This window comes from Panicum virgatum, chromosome 8K (assembly GCF_016808335.1).
Source record: "Panicum virgatum strain AP13 chromosome 8K, P.virgatum_v5, whole genome shotgun sequence".
Lineage (NCBI taxonomy): Eukaryota > Viridiplantae > Streptophyta > Magnoliopsida > Poales > Poaceae > Panicum > Panicum virgatum.
In genome coordinates this window covers 32768957-32792951 of record NC_053143.1, presented here as the reverse complement: position 1 = coordinate 32792951, position 23995 = coordinate 32768957, and the positions used below count along the sequence as shown (strand labels likewise).

The 23995-nt window shown below is 47.4% G+C and overlaps 1 long non-coding RNA gene across 1 annotated transcript; it reads right to left on the bottom strand.

Moving 5' to 3' along the window:
- Positions 1 to 12179: 12179 nt before the first annotated feature.
- On the bottom strand, positions 12180 to 13882 carry LOC120644426. The gene is made up of 5 exons (XR_005663743.1): positions 13868 to 13882; positions 13506 to 13576; positions 13377 to 13433; positions 12681 to 12856; positions 12180 to 12469 (listed from the first exon to the last, which is right to left on the bottom strand). It is a non-coding gene; the product is annotated as an uncharacterized LOC120644426 (long non-coding RNA).
- Positions 13883 to 23995: the final 10113 nt, after the last annotated feature.

The following is a 23995-nucleotide window of genomic DNA, read 5'->3' as shown; positions in this document are numbered from 1 at the left end:
AACGCCTCCATCCACAAGTTCACTGGCAGTGTGGAGTAACTCATCATACTGCGCACCATATTCGTCAGTCTACAGTTACGCCTTTTAGCTACTCCATTTTCAGCCTCACTTTGAATATTTTAAATTTAGCCAACGCTTTTGATCTTTCTCTAATTGGATAAATATAGCCATAACGGGATAATCATCTGTGAATGTTATGAACGAATCATACCCATCCACACTTTTCACAGGAAATGGACTACATATGTCCATGTGGATTATCTCTAAAGTTCCTGCGCTTCGTTTGGCACCGTTTTTAATTTGCTTTACAAACTTTCCTTTAATGCATTCTACTCATTGCTCTAAGTCTGAGAACTCTAGTGGTCGAAGAATTTCATTCTTTACCAATCTTTCAATCCTCCCCCCGAAATATGGCCTAAGCGATAGTGCGATAATTTCGACGATGCAACATTCTCTTTCTTTTCTTTGTCACTTTCTCTGACAAGGACACATTCCCATTAACATCACATACATAATGTACTTTATCGCGCATAGAAAATAAATAAAGCTCACTGTGAAGGAAAGCATCACCAACACAATTATTATCAAACCATAGTTCACATTTGCCATTTTCAAAATGGCAATCATAACCGTCTTTGTCTAAGCGTGAGGCACTAATCAAGTTTCTTTGTAACGATGAAACATATAAAACATCTTTAAGTACAAGCAAAAAGCCATTAACTAGCTCAAGGGAGACATTGCCAACAGCTTCAACATCTGCTTGTACTCCATTCACGACTTTAATGTGTCTTTGGCTTCTTTGCGTAGTCCTTATCGAACAGAATCCCTGTAAAGAATTTTCAACATGAACAGTTGCACCAGAGTCAATCCACCAAATAGATTTAGAAAACTGTATGTACAGGGATTCATTTACAAATGAAATAACATTCTCACCATTCTTTGCCATTATCATCTTTAAGTAGTTGGGACAATCTTACTTGAAATGCCCCTTCATGTGGCAGTAGTGGCACAGATCATGTTCCACTAGAGTTTTATGTGGTTGATGCTGATGCTGTGGAGGCATAGGTACTTTGTCTTCTGACTGTGAGGAAGAGCGCCTTAGCCCTTGCGCGAGGGCGCCGCCGTCGAGCGGCTTTGCGGCAGTGCCCGAGCTCGCACGCGCGCACCCTGGCATCCCGGCGGCAGAGCGGCAGTTCTTTTCTGTGCCGTGCGCCGGTGAGCAGCCACGCGGCCCTATCCCGCGCATCGGCGATCGTCGGTAGATGGTGGCGCAGAGACCAGGTAGGACCCGGTGGCCCTTTTCTTTTGGCTAGGGTTAGGGTTTGCATGACCTTTTCGATTCGAGATCGATTTCGCTTTTCTTTTGACTTTTTCTTTCGATTCGTGTTCAAATCCAGCTTTCCCGATCTCGATCTACATGTGTGTAGGCGACTGATACCATTGATAGACACTTTGGATTACACAGTGTACAGATCAAGCGGACTTTCTTTCATCTTTTCTCTTCATGAGTACAAAAGGGTTCCCAGATCTAGAACATAGAGGAAGAAGAGAGTACACAGAGAGGGAGAGGGAGAGACCATCACCACCAGTGCTCGACCTCGAGGTGCCTGCCATCTCTGGTTTATTGATGGAGGTCTGCGCTAGGGCAGCAGTGAGTGTCGCAGCGGCCTCACGGTCGTGGCGGCGTAGTCGGGGACGGCGCAGCCAATGGCAACGGATCAGGGATGACGGCGGCGATGATGCCCGTGGGGTTGAGGACGACGACCAGCGTGATGTAGAGGTGGCGGCCTCCCGTTGCTTCTCCGCACCCTCGGATCGGACGGGCTAGGGTTTTTTCGGTGGGTCTGGTAGCGCACGGCGAACCTCGTGCTGTGTGCCGCCGGCCCCACCTCTCATTATAGCGCAGCGCAACGGGGGCCCACCTACCATGAGTTGGGTTTGGCGCCCCCATCAGGGCGCGGATCAAGAGCCCAATAGGCTAGTGAAGAGATCAACCTAACAAGGGCCTTCATTGGCTCCAACGCCACTAAGGATTGGGTGGCTGCAGGATTGCTTAGGCTTTCTTAGTTAGATTTTTTACTAACACCAAAAAGGGCAGAGCAATCTCATTTTATGGGGCGCTGGTGACATGACCCCACAACGATGTGTCAGTTCTGCCTCTGATCAAGGAAAAAAGGACATCCTTATCCCCTTTCACACTTTCTCTTGTTCTCAGTATTTTTTTACCACAAATCTTTTTCGACATTATCCTCTTAAGTCTAAAGGTCAATAAATAATATATACTATAAAGTTAAAACAGTTGAAACCCTTTCTCACCAAGATTAGGCTCACCATACACCTAACGAAGGTCCCGTTTTTCAGGGCAAAAGGTTTGACGAAAGGGGGTGGTGACCCATTTTTTGATAGAAGAAAATTGTTTCTACCAAAATCCTAATACTTTTTACACCAATAATTTTCTACACTCAGCTTTTATATCTGCTTATTACATTCCTTAAGCACATACTCTACTTTCACTACGTGAAAAACGAAATTAGGTAAGGTGGCATTAGTAATGGCCTTAAGTTGTTTGTTACAAGGAACAATAACCGCACACTATACCACAACCCTTCTATATTGACTACATTGGAATTGGTATAAGCCTCTATACCGATGCACCTTCGGTCGGTATATCGTTATACCTACCACTAAGCCTAAGCCTAGAAACCTAGTCCTCCAGACCGGTGATGTTGCCAAAACGAAGCTTCTTGCATGGGAAGGGTGTGTGATTGAAGTCCACGTATACCAAAAGTGCATTTTTAATTCAATCAACTTGTAATTTTTATCATTTAGGTCCATAAATTATAAAAAAATATTAGTCCATAAACTCCAAAAGTGCATTTTTTGTCCACCAACTTGGAATTTTTGTCATACTAAAAAATTTTCACACACAATTTTGAAGTAATAAATTGAGCGATAAATCATTTGTGCGCCAGGATCAGAATTACACACATATGACGACGAAAGTGAATAACAATAGCAATGTCATAAAGTACCATAGCTATTTATTACAAACCCAACCGAATTCATAAATATTATTAAATAAGCATTTCAGTCCACATTTATTTTAGTAGCGGATCAAACAAAACTCCACTAACTGGGCGAGTACTAGTCCTCAAATTAGCCTTGTTCCGTGCAGTGTTGATTTAGCAAGTGTGAGTACACTTATGGTTGGTACTCAGCAAGCATATTAGGAAATAAATGATATGCAAGACTAAAATAAGGATAAAGGTTGACTAAATAAAAGCATTTCAAATAAAGAGTTTAACAAACAACCTATTTACTAAGCCATGAATGAATATTTACACATTTATGAAAATAAAGAGATAAATGAGCAACAAATAAAGTTTGCAATATTAAATAACTTAATAAAGTATAGATTTCAATTAAGTTGTGATGTGATGGTCCAAGCTGCTCTTAACTATTAGCACGGCTGAAAAAGTTACTAAACTGTAAACCTATGGAACACTTTCTCATGATCTTTTTCCTATTTCTTTTGAATTGGGATTTATTGTTCCATGTATATTTAGTTTATTTATACATTTTTCTATAAGTGCATTTTTTAGATCCATAAACTTAATTAATCGATGAGAAATTGTGTGGTCGCACCGACAAAAGTCGCCTCGATATCCTATCCATGGATATCTTTCAACCCCTCACCGAGAACCACTCTGAATTGACCCAAGTCATCACATGATTTTTCGCTGAACACCTAGTGCCACCATATCTAGCCACCCACGCCATGGAGGACACATATATTCTCTACCACGGTACACATGTTGTCGAGTCCCTCTACGACCTGCTCTACATTTCCCAAGCCATCACCTCCTGCTCTCCATCCATATTACAGCATCATATCTATATTTATGCTGTAGAACTCACCAATGACAGTTCGTAAGCCACCCTTTGAATCCTAATACACGTTCGTAACCTTTAAAATAAGTCTTTCATCCCTCCTCTGTCCTCCGCCTATGCTCTTGGTTTCAAATTGGGGCTCCACTTTCACCATTTTGGCAGAACACCAGCAATGTATGGGCACCGGGTATATTCATGTTTGTGCGATATCAGTGCATGAAGCTAGGTTGAGGGGTATGGACCTAGGTGACACAAATTACAAGTTTATTCACCTAAGAATGGACTTTCAGAGTTTCTAGACCTAAGTGAGACAAATTACAAGTTTATGGACCCAGAATGTAGTTTCAAAGTTGATGGATCTATGTGACACCATGAGTGGCAAAGCAAGCATGACAAATGACCTAGGGCGGAATAATACCTACCAAACAGTGCACCACGCTAGGGAAGCTGCGCTCTAGGCCTCCGGCCACTCCGGCTCAGGCTGCCACGGTCCACGGAGCCGCCCTCCGGCTGCCGCCTCGTGCCCCCACTAGCTGCCTCCGCCTCCGCCCGTGCCGAGCCATTTTGGAGAGTTGGACTCTGCCACCGAGCCACCTTGGATTGGGATGTCAGATGCCTCCACCGAGTGAGGAGAGACCGCACCAGGTTGTAGTTGCCAGCTGCAGGCAGGGAGCGCCTATGCCAGGCGGCTAGCGGGAGCTCCTAGTTGCCGGGGCCAGGGCAGCAGGACTAGGCCACCCGGGAAGGTGAGGAGTCGTGCGAGCCACTGGCGAGTAGCATGGCGGGCGGTGGTGTGGAATGAACGGGTACCGGGATTGCAAGGGTGAGCGCAAACGTGGAAGTCGTGATGGCTCGTCGGTCTTCTGGTGAGTCACACGTTGTGCAGTAGCTTGAGTGGGTAGGCAAGGCTGCTGCCCTAAGGCCGCCTCACATAGGCTAGCAGCCTATTGGGCCACAACCCAGTCTCAGGTGGCCAACCATGAGGCCCTGAAAGAGCACTTCGAGTGCTTCAGGTGGAGGTGGTGCGCTCGAAGAGCGTCGAGGACGATGGTGATGTGCTGTAGGTGCTCCGCTCAGGATGAGTTGTAAATAAGGATGTCGTCAAAAAAAACAAGTACAAACCGCCGGAGGTAGGGGCGAAGCTGGCCGGCACGTTGGAGAGCCCGAACGGCATGACCAGGAACTCGTAGTGGCCATGGTGGGTGCGGAATGCCGTCTTGGCGATGTCCCCATCAAACATCTGCACCTGGTGGTAGCCCGAGCGGAGATCGAGCTTGGTGAAGAAGCGGGCGCCATGGAGCTCGTCGAGGAGCTCATCCACCACTGGGATCGGAAATTTGTCCATGAAGGTCTTGGCGTTCAAGGCGCGGTAGTCGATGCAGAAGCGCCAAATCTTGTCTGCCTTGCGGACGAGAAGCACCGGCGCCGAGAATGGAGATGTACTTGGCCGGATGATGCCCTGTGCCAATATGGCCGTGCACTGCCGCTCTAGCTCATCCTTCTGGAGCAGCGGATACCGATATGGGCGCACTGTGACAGGGGCCGTGTCGGGCAGCAGGTGAATGCGGTGGTCGTACGGCCACACGGTGGAAGGCCCTTTGGCTCCTTGAAGATGGCACCATGCTGCTGGAGGAGGCGATCCAGCAGGGGCTGCTGCTCTGTGGCCGCCACCACAGCCGCGGTCGGCTGCGTCCTGCTCGCGGCCTCCGCGCCCTGGACGCCGTGCCACACGACACGCCGCGCGCCGTTCTGGAAGGTGGCCATCAGGGCCTCCAAGTCCCAAGTAATGGGACCCAACGTCCGAAGGAAGTCGACGACGAGGATGAAGTCGAAGCAGCCCAAGTCGATGCCGACGCAGCTGATGGTGTACTCGTCACCGTCGATGGAGATGGGAACATGGCGAGCGATCCCAGCGCAACATAGGTGATCACCATTGCCCACCGTGACCCGGAGTTACTCGCCTCCGGAAGGTGCCAAGTCGAGGTAAGTCATCGCGGCTCCCTGCAGAAAATTGTGGGTGGAGCCGGTGTCCAGCAGCGCCAAGAAGCGCGTCCCCTTGAGCACCACGGGCATGACCATTGTGGTCTCCGTCCGAATGCCCGCGAGTGCGTGGAGGGAGACCACCAAGGCGGTGCTCGCGGTAGCTACTGCGGCTGGTCGGCCTCCCGCATGGTGTCCGCCATGGCATCGTCGGTGACCTCATCGTCAGCCTCGAAGTCGCCCGACTCCAAGTAGAAGAGCCGCTTGCACTGATGGCCACGGACGAAAGGCTCGTCATAGTTGAAGCATAGCCCTTGACGGTGACGCTCCTGCTGCTTCGCCGGTGTGAGGCGACGGAACTGTCGGATCGGCTGTAGGGCAGGCGCGGCCGGCTGTGCAGCGCCGCTAAGCATGGCCGCGGGCTGGAGAAGCAACGAATGCGGCTGCTGGCGCGCCGGTCACTGGGGGCCCGGCGGGAGCATCGCCATGATGTTGTTGGAGTGCAGCTCGAACGCCTGGGCCAAGTAAACCGCCGTCGGAAGGTCCTGCGGTGCACACATCGCCACGTCGACGTGGATGTGTCCAGGAGGCCCCCGACGTAGAGCTCCGCCTTCTGAACAACGTCCAGATTCCGCGCGTGGCAAAGCATGGCATTGAATCACTCCGTAAAGTCCTGCATCGTGGAGCAGAATGGGAGCCGACCGAGTTCAGCAAGGCGCGAATCCCGGACAGGCGGCCCAAACTGAAGATGGCAGAGCTCCTTGAAGCGCTCCCACGATGGCATCCCGGGGTCCTACTCGAGGGTGTAGTACCATGTCCGCGCCGCGCCCCAGAGGTGATAGGACGCGAGCCACGTCCGGTCGGAGGCCAGCATCTTCTGGCCGCGAAAGAACTGCTCACAGTGATTAAGCCAGTTCAAGGGGTCCACGGAGCCATCATATGTCGTGAACTCGAGCTTGTAGAATTTTGGTGGTGGTTGATCACGTTCCGGCTCGGAGCCCGACTGGTCCTGGTGCGCCTCGTGTGAGGATCTGCTGGAGGACGTGCCCGGTGGGGAGGGAAACAGGGTCCCATCAACCCCCCCGTACAGGACGCCTGGGACCGGCGCACCGCCAAAGGAGCCCAGGGAAGTCGTGGTCGCCGGCTATTGTGGCACTACCGTCGTGATCGGCGTCGAGTAGACGGGTGTGACCGAGGGCATGGAACCCAAAGCCCACGACGGGATCGGCGATGGCAACGGCAGAAAGGTCATCATGTGGATGGGAACATCTGCCGAGGTCGCTGTCGGTGCGGGCGCGCCCGTGGATGGCGCCGATCCGGCTGGCAGGGACGGCGATGGCAGCGTGGCGACGGCAGCCGCTGGCGAGGGCATGGGCGGCGGCGGTCAAGATCCCACCAGGAGGAATTGCACCGCGGCCATGTCCGCCTGTAATACAGTCACACCGGACTGCATGTTGGCGACAGTCATCGTCAATGCCGCCAGATTGTGGGCGAAAGTGACGAGAGATGCCGTCAGCTGCTTGTTGGTCATCGTGGGGAGGGTGGTGGTCACGCCCGAGGTGGGTGCGGCCATGGTGGAGGTGAGTGGAAGCGATGGTGGCTGGGAGGTTCAGGGCGGCAGGGAGGCGGATGGTGTAGGTGCTGAAGTACTCATGGTGGCCGGAGGATCAGAGGTCTCTGGTACCAAATTGGTAGGGTTCCTGATCCTACCAGGGATCTCCCTCAACCGGTATGGGTGAGAGATCGAGGGAGGAAGATGACGACGGCGCAGGGGCGCCGTGGTTGCGCGGTGGCGGCAGATGGAGTCGCGAGAGGGAGAGCGATTAGGTCACGGAAACCCCGGCTCCCTGAGGGAAGCCGGAAACAATATATGTTTTTGCTTAATTCCTTCTAAAGTCATGATTACAATATATAATCTAGACACTTAGCCCCCCCCTTCTTGGGCCTAATCCTTGGGCCTAACCCTAGCCACTCTTGGGCTGCCGCCAGCTATAATGGATACCGGTGATAACATCTACATTAGCTCCAAAGCTTGTGAATGCAAAATGCGAGTTGAAGTACCGTATATTCTTTCTGAAATACAAGGCATCTCTATCTGACTGGCTTGTAAATAGGCGACACAGATCAGGAGGAATTGGTGTGTTCACTATATTAACTTTTTCTTGCCTGCAACAAAAATTGAGTCCCTCACTTGGTAACCTTATAGCACCGCAAAACTCGCATATAGGCATTTTCCTCAACACAAGATGTCCAACAGGCAGATCATTGTATACTCTTTCATAAGGATCATTATCAAAGATAACCACTTCCGATTCCCTGAATGAAATGATCTTGATGTCTGTGTCAATTACCAAGTTTATATTTAGATTCCACCGATGCACATTAGAATTCTAAATCATCGGATTGATACACAACCATACCATTAGCATGATAGACTCTTGCTTCGTCATCTGCGAAAACATCAAGATCAGGATCACAATCTGGCGCTCTGCAATCCAGATCCTCCTCTGCATCACCAAAATAATTATTTTTCATGCACAACTTATATATAATATCCAATCAGATGGGCATCATGTTTAAAAACAAATACTAAAAAGTACCTTCTTGTGCCGTCAATAACTTGTCATCTGGTTCCCAAATACCAGAGTCAAATTTTTGTTTCCCGACGTTTACACCTGGTTGCAAAGCATGAAGAAACCAGAATGTTCATCCCTAAATGTGAATGCTTTTAATGGTAAAAAAATACAGTTATGTATGAATGTATATTATCAATGATGAAGTATATAATGACACATAAACCTCAATGCACAATATATTATAGATTTTCAAAACAAAACATATACTGATGGACCTTCATTTTTTTTTACTATTGTATCTTTCCTTTTGTCTGGCATTCTTTTCAGCCCTTTTTTCAGTTGACATTGTTGCAAATCTAATTCGATCCATTTCTCTTTTTTCTTTTGTTTTCTTGCACTTCTGGGCAACACAGTGGCACCATCACCTGTTTAAAAATATTCTAAACCGCACCGAATGCCAAAAAAATAATAACAAGCTACTTCTACGTGTGTTCATTATAGAATATATGCTGTAAATCACGCAGACATGAAAATGAATACATATAAATTAATTATAATCAATCAACAAACCAGTTTCATGTCGATTTATGGGCATGTCAATTTTCTCTTTTGCACCATAACCAGCAGTTCCATTGTAAACTGCAGATCCATCCACATGCCCCATTGCCGAAGGTGGGTACACTACTACAAAATAGGCCTTTTTTCCATGCCATTTGTCCCGGTTACCTTTGGGCCCGGGACAAAAGGTGGCTTTTGTCCCGGGTCCAACGGCTAGCCGGACCAACGTGGGGGACAGGGGCTTTTTGTCCCGGGTGGAGCCACCAACCCGGACAAAAGACCCCCCTTTTGTCCCGGTTGGTGGCTCCACCCGGGACAAAAGGTCCAACTCTTTTTATCCCGGGTGGTAACACCAACCGGGACAAAAGGGTGACCCTTTTGTCCCGGTTGGTGTTACCACCCGGGACAAAAGGCCCCTTTTATCCCGGTTGGTGTTACCAACCCGGACAAAAGGCCTCTCCACGTGATAGTTCAAAAAGAAGTTATTCTATACTGAGTCACGTGTACTACTTAGGTGAATTGGCAAGGAAACCATGCGTTGGGCAAGAGGTCCTGGGATCGAATCCCGTAGTGAGCGAAAATTTTTTTAACGTCAGACACCTTTTGTCCCGGTTCTTCCACCCGGGACAAAAGCCTCGAGAGGCTTTTGTCCCGGAAGCCTTGTCCCGGTTCCAAAACCGGGACAAAAGCCAGTTTGGAACCGGGACAAAAGGCCAAATCTGTAGTAGTGGTAGTCTGTTTGTCCTGCAACCTTCCTGACTTATTAATCATACTTTCCAAAATAAAAGTATTAAAAAAGAGGATTAACCTGCAAAACCAGCTATGGTGGACACTGCCGTCTGTGGTGTCTCAATGAAACATGGGGTTCCATCGCCATGCAACACTACTGACTGTGATGTATCCGGCAATGCTGACATCAATAACTTTCACTGTTTAAGTACCACAACATATCTAGGACATAACTTTCATAAATTAGCTAGTGACATAACAGTGGACAAACAAGCTTCGTGATGATCCATGAGCATTTATTCTTGCTCACTTCCCGCAACACCAGCAGCCCCATTAGAAATTGCAGATGCATCCACATGCAACAGTGCTAAAGTTGGGAAGCCTGGCAGTCCTATCACAGGTAAACAGCATTAATCGTCCATTTTCACAAATATAAAAGTACAGAAAAAATTGTCGAACCTGGAGTTCCAACACTGTGGAACATGGTAGACTAAGGAGTCTCCTTAAAATTTGGGGTTCCATCAGCATGTAACACTCCTGACTGGGGTGTATTCGTCATTCCTGGCATCACCAACTCTCATAGTTTATGCATCACACAATATTTTTTGGCATGTAAATTTCAAAATACATCTACCAATATGTAACAAACCTACTGATCGCTTCTCTGCCTGCTTTCGATGGTAGTCCTGTCTTTTCTTTGCATTAAGTTCTGCTTTCTTTTCTAGCGGCATATTCGCATAACGATCTCTTGCTTTTTACCATCTAATAACTATTAGATCAGCATCTAACACACAGACATGGAGAATTAGGGAATATCATGATTAGGGAGGTGAACAATTAGCTGATTACTACTCACCGTCTTGAGAAACTCTTGCCCTTTTCCTAGAACCAGCTTGTCAGCTCTGTGAGTTGGTGATATCCCTGAGTGGAACATGATGGTCATTGCTGCTGCATTGCACCATGGGCGTAGATGGTGGTCGTCGGCGTGGTTGCGCCATGCGGTGTCCCCGCGTTGAAGTACAGTGTGTGGCCATCCAGCGTCTGGCTTACTGTGTCCGCTGCAGACGCCGTGATTTATTGTGCCGTCGTCCTAGAGCGTGAGGTCGTCTAGCGTCCTGTGATGGGTCCGATTATGTTCTAAGCGAAGGCACAAGAAACATGCACAGAATAAATCATGAGGCTAGGGTTTACGACGTGTAGAACACTGAGAACGTATGATTTACCTTCAAATCAGGGGCTGTCCGACGCTCAGCGACGGACCGGACACTTGCTTGGCGGCCCAATGTGGCAACACTCGCCGTATCATCGCATTTTAGGGTGGGACGTGGCGGCACGGCGTCGGGTGGAAGAGCAGCTCCACAAAAGGATTGAAGGATGGGCTGGGCATCGATCTGCGCTGCAGAGGCACGATGACGGCGGTGGGTCGGCGGCCGGCGCGGCACAGAGGCACGATGTTGGCGGCGCAGAGAGATCGCGGTGTTGGCGGCGCTGCGTTGGCGGCGGTTGGCCCGCCTCGGTCACGCTTAGAATTGAATCTGTATGTATGCATGCATGCAGATGGTGGAAAACAGCTGGGCCGCGCATGCCTGTGACAGAGGATTTTGCATGCGGGTTTGGGTGGCCAATCGCCGGGCTGCATGCAGGGAAGAAATTGAGATGCACTCATTAATCGTTGGAGGGAGAAACTGATGCACTAAGAGAAAAAACCGGAGGTGGAGGCGTATTGGATGGTAGGTGTGTTCAAACCAACCAATCGCAACACGGGTATGGATTAGGGGTAGAGACAGCGTGGGTGTCAAAAAAAATTAGCGTGGCCTCACAATTGAACTGGTGGGAGGGTGGTTTTCAATTCACCAGGTCTCCTGTCAAACTTTTTGAGCTTACATGTGGGCCTTAAAGGGAGGGTTAGTGAGAGAGGTGGGTAGACTAATCTTGGTAAAATGTGTTTCAATTATTTAGGTTCTTTATAGTATAGATAGATACTCTACTTTCAGTACGTGAAAAATGAAATTAGATAACGTGGTATTAGTAATGGGCTTAAGTTGTCTGTTACAAGGAACAATAATTACAGCTGACTTCAACAAAGGTCGTTACCAATAAGACCCCCAGGGCTTTGACCGATCTAGGCAACAATGTGGCCTGTTACCAATGACAAGCTAGAGGTAACAGGCTTTTTTCTACATCCGTTACTAATATCTTTGTTAATGAGCATTGTTATCGACCATTACTAATGTGTCTACAATGGTTACATGCACATTTCGTCTGTTACAAATGATTTCCAATAGGTAACGGCTTTTATTAACGTCCTTTACCAATACTAGTAAGCAAGCCCGTGCTAACGCTACGGCTAAATTACAGACATAAAAAAATTAACACATGATCCATAGTCCAAAATGGTAAATATATATTTCACACAAAGTGTCGATCTCACTTATTTCTCACTTATTAATTGCTGAAATCTGCATAAACCAGATTGACAAAGCTCGATCTAGCCAGCAGTGCTAAACATTAAAGAGTAGACCTTGCTGTCAGTGCTAAACATCACAAAGGAAATATGAAGTGGAATACTATATCTATGCGTGCCCTTATGTATCTTATGGACAGACTGAAAAAAAAATTAAATACCATGGTTTCATTATAGTTGCAATTGCCACTGCCTAACACCCGATCACAACACTTCTTTCATCTTAATCTAAGCTAGCTGCATCCAGTCTCCGCACCCTCGGTTCATGCAACTGCGCATTTTCAAAATTAAACAAACATAAGTTGTGACAAATGAACAAGAATCGAACGTCATTTCAGGTATATACATAAGTTACTGAGAGAGCTAATGGAAAATAACACATTAACACCATACAACCAATCAGCAGCTCCTCAACTCCACATGTAACTTGATCACTTAAACCTTTGTTTGAATGCATGTGAAACCAGTGATCGTGGGATTACCTGGGATGGTGAAATATTGACTCGTAAAAGTTCACTTAGCATAAGAGCCATTGATCTCAAGATGATATCAGTAACAAGTTAAAAGGATCCGCTTTGAACTGCTCTCCTCTGGACGTGATTGCTCTTCTTTGCTTCCTCAGCTGCAGCCTCACCCTCTTGTCCCTGCATTAATGCCCCTGAAAAAAATAAATGATCCGCTGAGGGAACCATCACATCCTCTAGAGTAAAGGAAAAGGAATTTAACTAAAATTATCACTCTTAGTTTTCTGGGAAAGACTACCAAAATACATTCACTGAAAATAATCAACTCTAATATCTTTTATATAGAAACCAAAACATGCAAAGAAATGGAGAAACAAGCTATTCACATACAGCAGAAGGATAAAGGAAGAGGCTTATAAAAAATATGTAACACAGTGATATACATATTCTTTACTTTCGCTTCTAGTCAAATCTAAGATGCAGTGCAAATCTAGTCTAGTCACCTAAGATCAAATCTAGTCAGCTAAGATGCAGTGCAATCCAAACTTAGTCACCTAAGATCAAATCTAGTCACCTAAGACAAAAATAAGGGCAAAATTACAATTTCTCTAAAATGCATCTTCATTTCTGATGAGCATGGGCATGTATGCTGAGAAGTTATGAAGCAACACCATAAAAATGTAAAGGATAAAAACAAGTGCACAAGAAACTGACCAATATATGGTAACACAAAATGCCAGGTAATATCATCCAGCAGTCTCAATGTCCCCCCTGCATTTTTACAAAATATCAAATATATGCATGGCTAGGTGTGGGGAAATATTCTTAATAAAGGAATCCCACCAGCTATGTACAATAAGGATAAATTTGAAATGCTCTTTTCATTTTCTTCATTCCTCAGCGAATCCCACCAGCTATGGGCAAGATGCAAAACTTGAATTAGAAACCGGGGGGGATCTAGTCAGTACTGATGGAAAAGTTTAACTGCTACCCTCCTTTAATAAAGCCTAACAGGTGGATTGCTTCACAGTAATTTGTGTCACCAGTTCAATTTTAATACTATAACCAGGGGAAGCTCGAAATTAAGTCAACAAGTAGAACATCATGTTTCAGAAATTTTATGAGTCATCATATGATCGTAAACTTGGAGCATCACGACATGGTAGGAAGTCTAGTAAAGAGGAAAAAGGGACCATGCCTAGTACCTCACAAGATATTTGATCATCAGAGCATATCCACCATGACTTGTTAACATAACAAGACAAAGAAGAGGTCTTAGGGGTGTCAGAAAAATATTATCATCATTTGATCATGATGTTGGAGCCTAAGGGCACAAAGAGAGTGAAAAAGTTAGAATAATCGGCGCCCAGTACCTCACAACATCTTCATCATCAGTTTGTACCTTGTAAGGTAAGGATCTGGAACAAAACTCTCACACGGAAAAGAAGATGGCAGAACAAAAAGGCAACAACTTAGATGTACAGTTGTACATTTTCATCATAGGCATAAGATGGTACATGAAAGTTGAGATTGACACAAGAAACAGGTAGAACATCATGTTTTAGAAATTTTATGAGTCATCATATGATCGTAAACTTGGAGCATCACGGCATGGTAGGAAGTCGAGTAAAGAGAAAAAAAGGACCATGCCTAGTACCTCACAAGATATTTGATCATCAGAGCATATCCAGTTATCCACCATGTCTTGTTAACATAACAAGACAAAGAACAGGTCTTAGGGGTCTCAAACAAAATTATTAAGAACTCCAGCTATGTGGTTGGTGGCATAGGGACCTTAAAGAACTCATCTGACACTTTCGAGAAGAGGTGCAGTAAATTTCCTAATAAAATTTATTCATCTGAACAACTGATCAAGTGCATCCACAAATTTTATTGACCAGAGCCATTGCAAACAATTGCATCACATAGATGACATCAGGCAATCCGTTGCTCTTTTGCAGGAACTTTATCTTTTATATGGTTAACCTGCAAAGATGTCATTCAAAATCTTGTTTCATAAATTAAAAGGTAAGTGGGTCAGAAAGCAGTCCAAAGGCAGCAGCAGAAGAAGCTAGCTCATTACAACTTTTGTATACCTAGCCTATACTGTATTACCTTGCCCCTTTTATTTTTCATTTTCATCTATTATATCAATCAAGAGCATAGTGGAAATTTTAAATATTGTATGGCTGCCCATTTCCTATCAATCCAAACTTCTAAAAGAAGATCTGTGACTGTCTGACTGAAGCCACTGGCTATCTGAATTATTAACGGTTGTATCACTTACAATCCATTTTAAAACAAAAATGTCGTCCTTAAGGTCAACCCTTCAAAGTTCAAATTCAGACAATATTATGTACCCTTGCAGTTTTGTTTCCTCAAACTAACCTTTCCAAAAAAAAAAGCTTAGAAACTCTTGCATAGTCAATTAGTAATAAACAAAAGGGGTGACTGCAATGCAAAAATAAGAGAATTTTGTGAGCAACTACGATCAATGTTACTACATTTTGTTTCATACGAGCATATGGCTCGGGCAATTCGTAACAAATGGTCAAAGGGACCAAAGAATACTTACTTGATTGTTTCCCTAAATTATTGCAAAGCCATCATCCAAAAGCCAAGATACAGGAACTCACCCGTCACCATACAATCTTCAAAGCATCACACCAGGAAGTCATCCATCTGCAGTGATAGCAGAGACAAACCAACGGAAATTGCAAGAAAACGAGCCCACAAATGATGGAACATCGAAAATATAAGAGAAGCATACGGAGGCCCCGCGCGGCCTTGCCCACCAGCGAGGCCGTCGGCTTCGCGCCCCGCCCGCAGCAGCCTCGCCCACCAGTGCCGGAGGCGCAGGGCGACAGCCCACGCCGGGGAGCACGTGCGCGCCGCACGGCCAGAGGCGCAGGGCGGCAGCCCACGCCGGCCGCGGAGCACGCACGCGCGCCGCACGGCCGCACGTCGGCGTAACCGGCGGGCGCAGGAGCCCCGCGCCGTACAGCCGGATGTCGGCGTTCCTGGCGGGCGCAGGAGCCCCTTGAACCACCCCCGACGGCGGCGTGTCCGGCGGGCGGAGGCCGGCCCTTACAGAAGTGTGGCCGGCCGGCGGCGGGGGACCAAAGGAGGCGGCGGCGTCGGAGTAGATCCACTCTATACCGAGGTCGGAGAAGGCCGCACCGGCGTGGATCCAACCGACAAGCATGGCGCCGGTGCGGAGGCGGCGCCTAGGGTTAGGGTCGGGAGGAGCTCGAGGGAGGAGGCGTCGCGAGCGTCTACGGGGTGGCCCCCACCCATTTCCCTCGCCGGATCTGGAGGGGGAGGAGGGAAGGAGGCGGCCGAAGGCCGGAGCGGAGGAGGGCGAGGGCGCGGCGGCGGGGAGGGAGAGAGAGAGGGGGGGCGGACGCGAGAGGGAGAGGGAGAGGGAGAGGGAGAGGGGACCCGGGGGGCGTGGGGCTGGCAGGGACGGACGCGCGGGCGGCAGGCTGAAGCGGTGCGTTGAAGCCCGCGGATCCTTAAAAGATGGATCGTTGGATGGCGTTGAAGCCTTCCAGACTGAGATCTCGACCCTCAATTTTCATGAAGGCAGTTTTCTGGGGACGAATTTGTGGGTGCACAAAGACCCAGCTCCTCAGCGGGGGCTGATTTACTGGGTGGGCTTAGGAAAGAAAACTCCGTGCCTTATAGGATGGAAGATGAACAATGGTAACAGATATTAGTTGTTCGTGACATATGAGTTCACTCCAGGTCATATGGAGGAGTTTCTTTATTTGGGAATCACCTAGCTTGTTCCTCTGCTCCTGGCGTGGGCCGTCGACGTTGTGCCGCCTAGATCTGGGATGTGGCCATCGTCGCTGCTCCTCGTCTACCACTAGCGGCCCTCCCCGACACAGACCCGAAGTCGTCACCTCTGCTCCTCCTACACCAGCTCAGCCTGCAACACCAATGATCCTCCTCCACAGGTTTGGCCTCCACCAACCTATTACTGCGCCTCCTTTTGCTAACAATTCTTCGATTTGTTTCTTTAAGTCACTCAGATTCTTAGCATCCATTCTATTGGGTCTTTTAGAAATAGGTGCAATGCTAGGTAAAAGATCAATACTGAACTCAATAAATCTTCCAGAAAGACATCGGGATATTCACAAACAACCTTGATATCTTCCAATGGCATTCACTTCATTTGATTCATTGTTGCCACTCCTTTGGGCAAGACATTAGCCACAAACTCTACATTTTCTCCCCAAGGACTAGTCAATAGCATTGACCGCTTGCGACACTGAATAACTCCATCACATCCAGCTAACCAATCCATTCCAAGGATAACATCAATGCCACTGGACTTTAGGACTATAAGGTTGGCTAGAAATTCTACCCCCTATGATATTCATATTGACCTGCGGGCATAGCTGACTAGCTTTGAACTCTTTGCCTGGGGAACTAACTAGAATATTTTACTTTATAGGACACACAGGTAGATTATGAATGTGATGCTCTAGAATTAAAAAAAAAGCTGATACGGGTTTGGAATTTACGAGGAACGTACCGAGCACAACATTTTGGAGCTTCTTGAGTTGTTTCAGCCGTTACATTATTCACCCTGCCACGCATGTAGTTCTGCTGGCCTTTTTTGCCCTATAGAGTCTGATTATTGTTTCTAGGCGGCGGCTGCTGCTGCTGCGGTTTCTACTTCTGTCCACTACTATTCCTCTAGTTTTTGGGAGTTTGCACACTGCGCTTGGGACAAATGTTGGCATAATGTCCCACTTCACCACACTTGAAACAACCATTTCGTTGAACAGGCACAACTAGATTGTTGGTCCTCACTGGCGTGCCTGATGTGTTGCTTGAATGATTCTGCTATCGGTTAGGGGTGCCGAGTTCCTTGCGCTTGCTTTCCAAACCTATAGCTTTGTCTAGCAGTGTCTGGAAGTTTGGAAATGTGACTCTACAATTGATAGTGGAGTGGCCCTATCAAACCATCTAGGAAATGGTCCTGCCTCTTTGCATCAGTATCAACATCATTGGGCGCGTACCTAGACAACTGAGTGAACTTATCCCTGTACTCGTTGGCTGACATATTGCCTTGCTTTAGAACCAAGAATTCCTTCAATTGGGTTATGGTGTTCACGGAAGCTATTTCTGAATTCCTCCTAAGTGATGGTGTTGGCATTGGTGTGTGCAGTAGTGTAATCATCCCACCAATCGGTTGCAGACCTTCCAAACGACAATCATCTGCATTTAGAGGTAACAGGCATATAAGACCCTTTCACGATCACTACACTATGCAATATCCAGTTTATTACTAATACTTTTTAGCCAATCACCTGTATCTAGAGGGTCCACTAAGTGAGAATAGGTTGGAGGATGGTGGCTCATGAAATCTCTACACTTATCTCTGGGTTGTGGGGCTTCTTGAGGTGCTTGCATATTCTGAATGGCGGCGGTGAGATTCTGCAACATTTACATCTGGGCCACCTAGAATTACTCCTTTGTTAGATTTGGTGGTAGGGGTGGCAATGGATTTTGCTGGTTAACTATGTGAGCACGCCTCGTGCTTGGAATATCTTGTCATCCACCTGACGTGGTGTTTACCATCTGATTGTTAGAGAAATGAATTATAAATAAGAGTGATGAACTTATAGAGACAATAAAGTAGAAGATAGCCTATATATATAACCCAAAATAGGTTTTAAACATTTTATTTAATTGAGTAAAGCAAAAAAAGACAAAAACAAAACAAGCACTTGTCTACAAAGCAAGCATTTTTACATCGTCGTCCTCGCAGGAACAGTACTAGCGAAATTTTTTTTAAAAGATAACCAGCCTAAGACCTAGAAGCATCCACAAATTTTATTGACCAGAGCCATTGCAAACAATTGCATCACATAGATGACATCAGGCAATCCGTTGCTCTTTTGCAGGAACTTTATCTTTTATATGGTTAACCTGCAAAGATGTCATTCAAAATCTTGTTTCATAAATTAAAAGGTAAGTGGGTCAGAAAGCAGTCCAAAGGCAGCAGCAGAAGAAGCTAGCTCATTACAACTTTTGTATACCTAGCCTATACTGTATTACCTTGCCCCTTTTATTTTTCATTTTCATCTATTATATCAATCAAGAGCATAGTGGAAATTTTAAATATTGTATGGCTGCCCATTTCCTATCAATCCAAACTTCTAAAAGAAGATCTGTGACTGTCTGACTGAAGCCACTGGCTATCTGAATTATTAACGGTTGTATCACTTACAATCCATTTTAAAACAAAAATGTCGTCCTTAAGGTCAACCCTTCAAAGTTCAAATTCAGACAATATTATGTACCCTTGCAGTTTTGTTTCCTCAAACTAACCTTTCCAAAAAAAAAGCTTAGAAACTCTTGCATAGTCAATTAGTAATAAACAAAAGGGGTGACTGCAATGCAAAAATAAGAGAATTTTGTGAGCAACTACGATCAATGTTACTACATTTTGTTTCATACGAGCATATGGCTCGGGCAATTCGTAACAAATGGTCAAAGGGACCAAAGAATACTTACTTGATTGTTTCCCTAAATTATTGCAAAGCCATCATCCAAAAGCCAAGATACAGGAACTCACCCGTCACCATACAATCTTCAAAGCATCACACCAGGAAGTCATCCATCTGCAGTGATAGCAGAGACAAACCAACGGAAATTGCAAGAAAACGAGCCCACAAATGATGGAACATCGAAAATATAAGAGAAGCATACGGAGGCCCCGCGCGGCCTTGCCCACCAGCGAGGCCGTCGGCTTCGCGCCCCGCCCGCAGCAGCCTCGCCCACCAGTGCCGGAGGCGCAGGGTGACAGCCCACGCCGGGGAGCACGTGCGCGCCGCACGGCCAGAGGCGCAGGGCGGCAGCCCACGCCGGCCGCGGAGCACGCACGCGCGCCGCACGGCCGCACGTCGGCGTAACCGGCGGGCGCAGGAGCCCCGCGCCGTACAGCCGGATGTCGGCGTTCCTGGCGGGCGCAGGAGCCCCTTGAACCACCCCCGACGGCGGCGTGTCCGGCGGGCGGAGGCCGGCCCTTACAGAAGTGTGGCCGGCCGGCGGCGGGGGACCAAAGGAGGCGGCGGCGTCGGAGTAGATCCACTCTATACCGAGGTCGGAGAAGGCCGCACCGGCGTGGATCCAACCGACAAGCATGGCGCCGGTGCGGAGGCGGCGCCTAGGGTTAGGGTCGGGAGGAGCTCGAGGGAGGAGGCGTCGCGAGCGTCTACGGGGTGGCCCCCACCCATTTCCCTCGCCGGATCTGGAGGGGGAGGAGGGAAGGAGGCGGCCGAAGGCCGGAGCGGAGGAGGGCGAGGGCGCGGCGGCGGGGAGGGAGAGAGAGAGGGGGGCGGACGCGAGAGGGAGAGGGAGAGGGAGAGGGAGAGGGGACCCGGGGGGCGTGGGGCTGGCAGGGACGGACGCGCGGGCGGCAGGCTGAAGCGGTGCGTTGAAGCCCGCGGATCCTTAAAAGATGGATCGTTGGATGGCGTTGAAGCCTTCCAGACTGAGATCTCGACCCTCAATTTTCATGAAGGCAGTTTTCTGGGGACGAATTTGTGGGTGCACAAAGACCCAGCTCCTCAGCGGGGGCTGATTTACTGGGTGGGCTTAGGAAAGAAAACTCCGTGCCTTATAGGATGGAAGATGAACAATGGTAACAGATATTAGTTGTTCGTGACATATGAGTTCACTCCAGGTCATATGGAGGAGTTTCTTTATTTGGGAATCACCTAGCTTGTTCCTCTGCTCCTGGCGTGGGCCGTCGACGTTGTGCCGCCTAGATCTGGGATGTGGCCATCGTCGCTGCTCCTCGTCTACCACTAGCGGCCCTCCCCGACACAGACCCGAAGTCGTCACCTCTGCTCCTCCTACACCAGCTCAGCCTGCAACACCAATGATCCTCCTCCACAGGTTTGGCCTCCACCAACCTATTACTGCGCCTCCTTTTGCTAACAATTCTTCGATTTGTTTCTTTAAGTCACTCAGATTCTTAGCATCCATTCTATTGGGTCTTTTAGAAATAGGTGCAATGCTAGGTAAAAGATCAATACTGAACTCAATAAATCTTCCAGAAAGACATCGGGATATTCACAAACAACCTTGATATCTTCCAATGGCATTCACTTCATTTGATTCATTGTTGCCACTCCTTTGGGCAAGACATTAGCCACAAACTCTACATTTTCTCCCCAAGGACTAGTCAATAGCATTGACCGCTTGCGACACTGAATAACTCCATCACATCCAGCTAACCAATCCATTCCAAGGATAACATCAATGCCACTGGACTTTAGGACTATAAGGTTGGCTAGAAATTCTACCCCCTATGATATTCATATTGACCTGCGGGCATAGCTGACTAGCTTTGAACTCTTTGCCTGGGGAACTAACTAGAATATTTTACTTTATAGGACACACAGGTAGATTATGAATGTGATGCTCTAGAATTAAAAAAAAAGCTGATACGGGTTTGGAATTTACGAGGAACGTACCGAGCACAACATTTTGGAGCTTCTTGAGTTGTTTCAGCCGTTACATTATTCACCCTGCCACGCATGTAGTTCTGCTGGCCTTTTTTGCCCTATAGAGTCTGATTATTGTTTCTAGGCGGCGGCTGCTGCTGCTGCGGTTTCTACTTCTGTCCACTACTATTCCTCTAGTTTTTGGGAGTTTGCACACTGCGCTTGGGACAAATGTTGGCATAATGTCCCACTTCACCACACTTGAAACAACCATTTCGTTGAACAGGCACAACTAGATTGTTGGTCCTCACTGGCGTGCCTGATGTGTTGCTTGAATGATTCTGCTATCGGTTAGGGGTGCCGAGTTCCTTGCGCTTGCTTTCCAAACCTATAGCTTTGTCTAGCAGTGTCTGGAAGTTTGGAAATGTGACTCTACAATTGATAGTGGAGTGGCCCTATCAAACCATCTAGGAAATGGTCCTGCCTCTTTGCATCAGTATCAACATCATTGGGCGCGTACCTAGACAACTGAGTGAACTTATCCCTGTACTCGTTGGCTGACATATTGCCTTGCTTTAGAACCAAGAATTCCTTCAATTGGGTTATGGTGTTCACGGAAGCTATTTCTGAATTCCTCCTAAGTGATGGTGTTGGCATTGGTGTGTGCAGTAGTGTAATCATCCCACCAATCGGTTGCAGACCTTCCAAACGACAATCATCTGCATTTAGAGGTAACAGGCATATAAGACCCTTTCACGATCACTACACTATGCAATATCCAGTTTATTACTAATACTTTTTAGCCAATCACCTGTATCTAGAGGGTCCACTAAGTGAGAATAGGTTGGAGGATGGTGGCTCATGAAATCTCTACACTTATCTCTGGGTTGTGGGGCTTCTTGAGGTGCTTGCATATTCTGAATGGCGGCGGTGAGATTCTGCAACATTTACATCTGGGCCACCTAGAATTACTCCTTTGTTAGATTTGGTGGTAGGGGTGGCAATGGATTTTGCTGGTTAACTATGTGAGCACGCCTCGTGCTTGGAATATCTTGTCATCCACCTGACGTGGTGTTTACCATCTGATTGTTAGAGAAATGAATTATAAATAAGAGTGATGAACTTATAGAGACAATAAAGTAGAAGATAGCCTATATATATAACCCAAAATAGGTTTTAAACATTTTATTTAATTGAGTAAAGCAAAAAAAGACAAAAACAAAACAAGCACTTGTCTACAAAGCAAGCATTTTTACATCGTCGTCCTCGCAGGAACAGTACTAGCGAAATTTTTTTTAAAAGATAACCAGCCTAAGACCTAGAAGCCTAGCCTAGAAGACCGGTGACAGTGCCAGGTGGACTGAAGCGGAGTCTCTTGCGAGGTGGCAACATGGCTGGGATGGCAGGCTCATCATCCTGTTCAGGCAGTGGAGCCACTCTTGCAAGCTAGGTCTTAAGCTGCACGATCTGGTCCTTGGCCTCCTGCAACTTCTCATGAGTCTTCTCGTAGTCCGTGGAGACACACTCGAGGTCGGTGTTGAGCGTAGTAGTGACTCAAGCGAGCATGTTCACGCAGTCTTCTCCATCTTCTCACATTATGACCACCGTCTCCTCTGTCCTATTGGTATGCTGAGGAATGTGCTGGTACTCCGTGGTGCGCAGCTCCTGGCGGTGGGTGTGGTAGAGGGACCAAAGAGCTCTCTTGGCGGCGCTGCTGACAGAGGTGGCATAGGTGGTGTGGGGCGTATTGGAGTCATGCGCCGAACGGGTCCTCATGCCTTGATAACCCTCTAAGCACACCCTAATGTGGACCCGGGTGAGGTAGTAGTCACCGAGAACAGAGTCAGTGTAGTGGTACGTGAGGTAGAGGGGGTTCACATTGTTGCCTAACATCATCAGTACATCTTGCAGAGAGAAGTAGTCGGGCTCGATCGCTGAGGTAATGACCTCACAAGTTGATGTGGATGTGGGTTCCGATCTCCCGTCAGGCTTGAGATAACTATCGTTGTGATCCGGCAGTGACACACTGATCCGGCTTCGAATCAACAAGATCCAACCGTGCAATCTTAGCACCACAACTCCTCTAGTTATCAACCGTGTCACTAATCCAGTTGACCTGACCTAGAAGGCTAATTCCTGCCTGTGCAATGAAGAACACAAGCAAGAACTGGACTCCAAATGATACAAGGCCCATGGGTGCAACCCTAATGGACTCCAAACGATACAAGGCCCAACGGCCCAAAAGACGGTAGCACAACACTGAGATAGATTCTGGATGCTACCTAGCTTCAACGATTCATGTCAACTCCAGCCGAATTTTGGCATGAGAACGGTGCCATGGGAAAGGCTATCTTCTTATCTTTCCGGGGGGCTCCTATACATCTTGTGGAAGGTAGATAAGCCATCCATCTTTAAAGCCTATTAGGCCCGATTAGCTACTACAAACTGTTCAACATTTTCCTTAAATATGTTCAACATTTGATGTTCAAAATGTTGAGACTGTATAGATAAAATGTGGAAATTGTAAATGTTAAATGTTGAAATGATAAAATCAAAATGTTGAACCCCTTCTTCTCCGGCGACCAAACGGCGGGTGCGCAGCGGTGACTAGGGGGCGGCGTGGCGCGGTGGGACGACGGCGGCCATGGCGCGGTGGCGCACCCAGTAGGTGACAGCGAGGCACGAGGAGGGAAGGAGCACAGAGGGTTAGGGTTTGAGTGTGTAGATACAGTGGTTGTGGATGGTTGCATGAATCTCAACCACTGGAAGTTAAACTTTCGGAAGAAGCATATGTTTTCCAAGCTTTCTGTACATATGAAGAACATCCAAAACCGAAACCGTATGCAATCTGGTCCAGTTGAG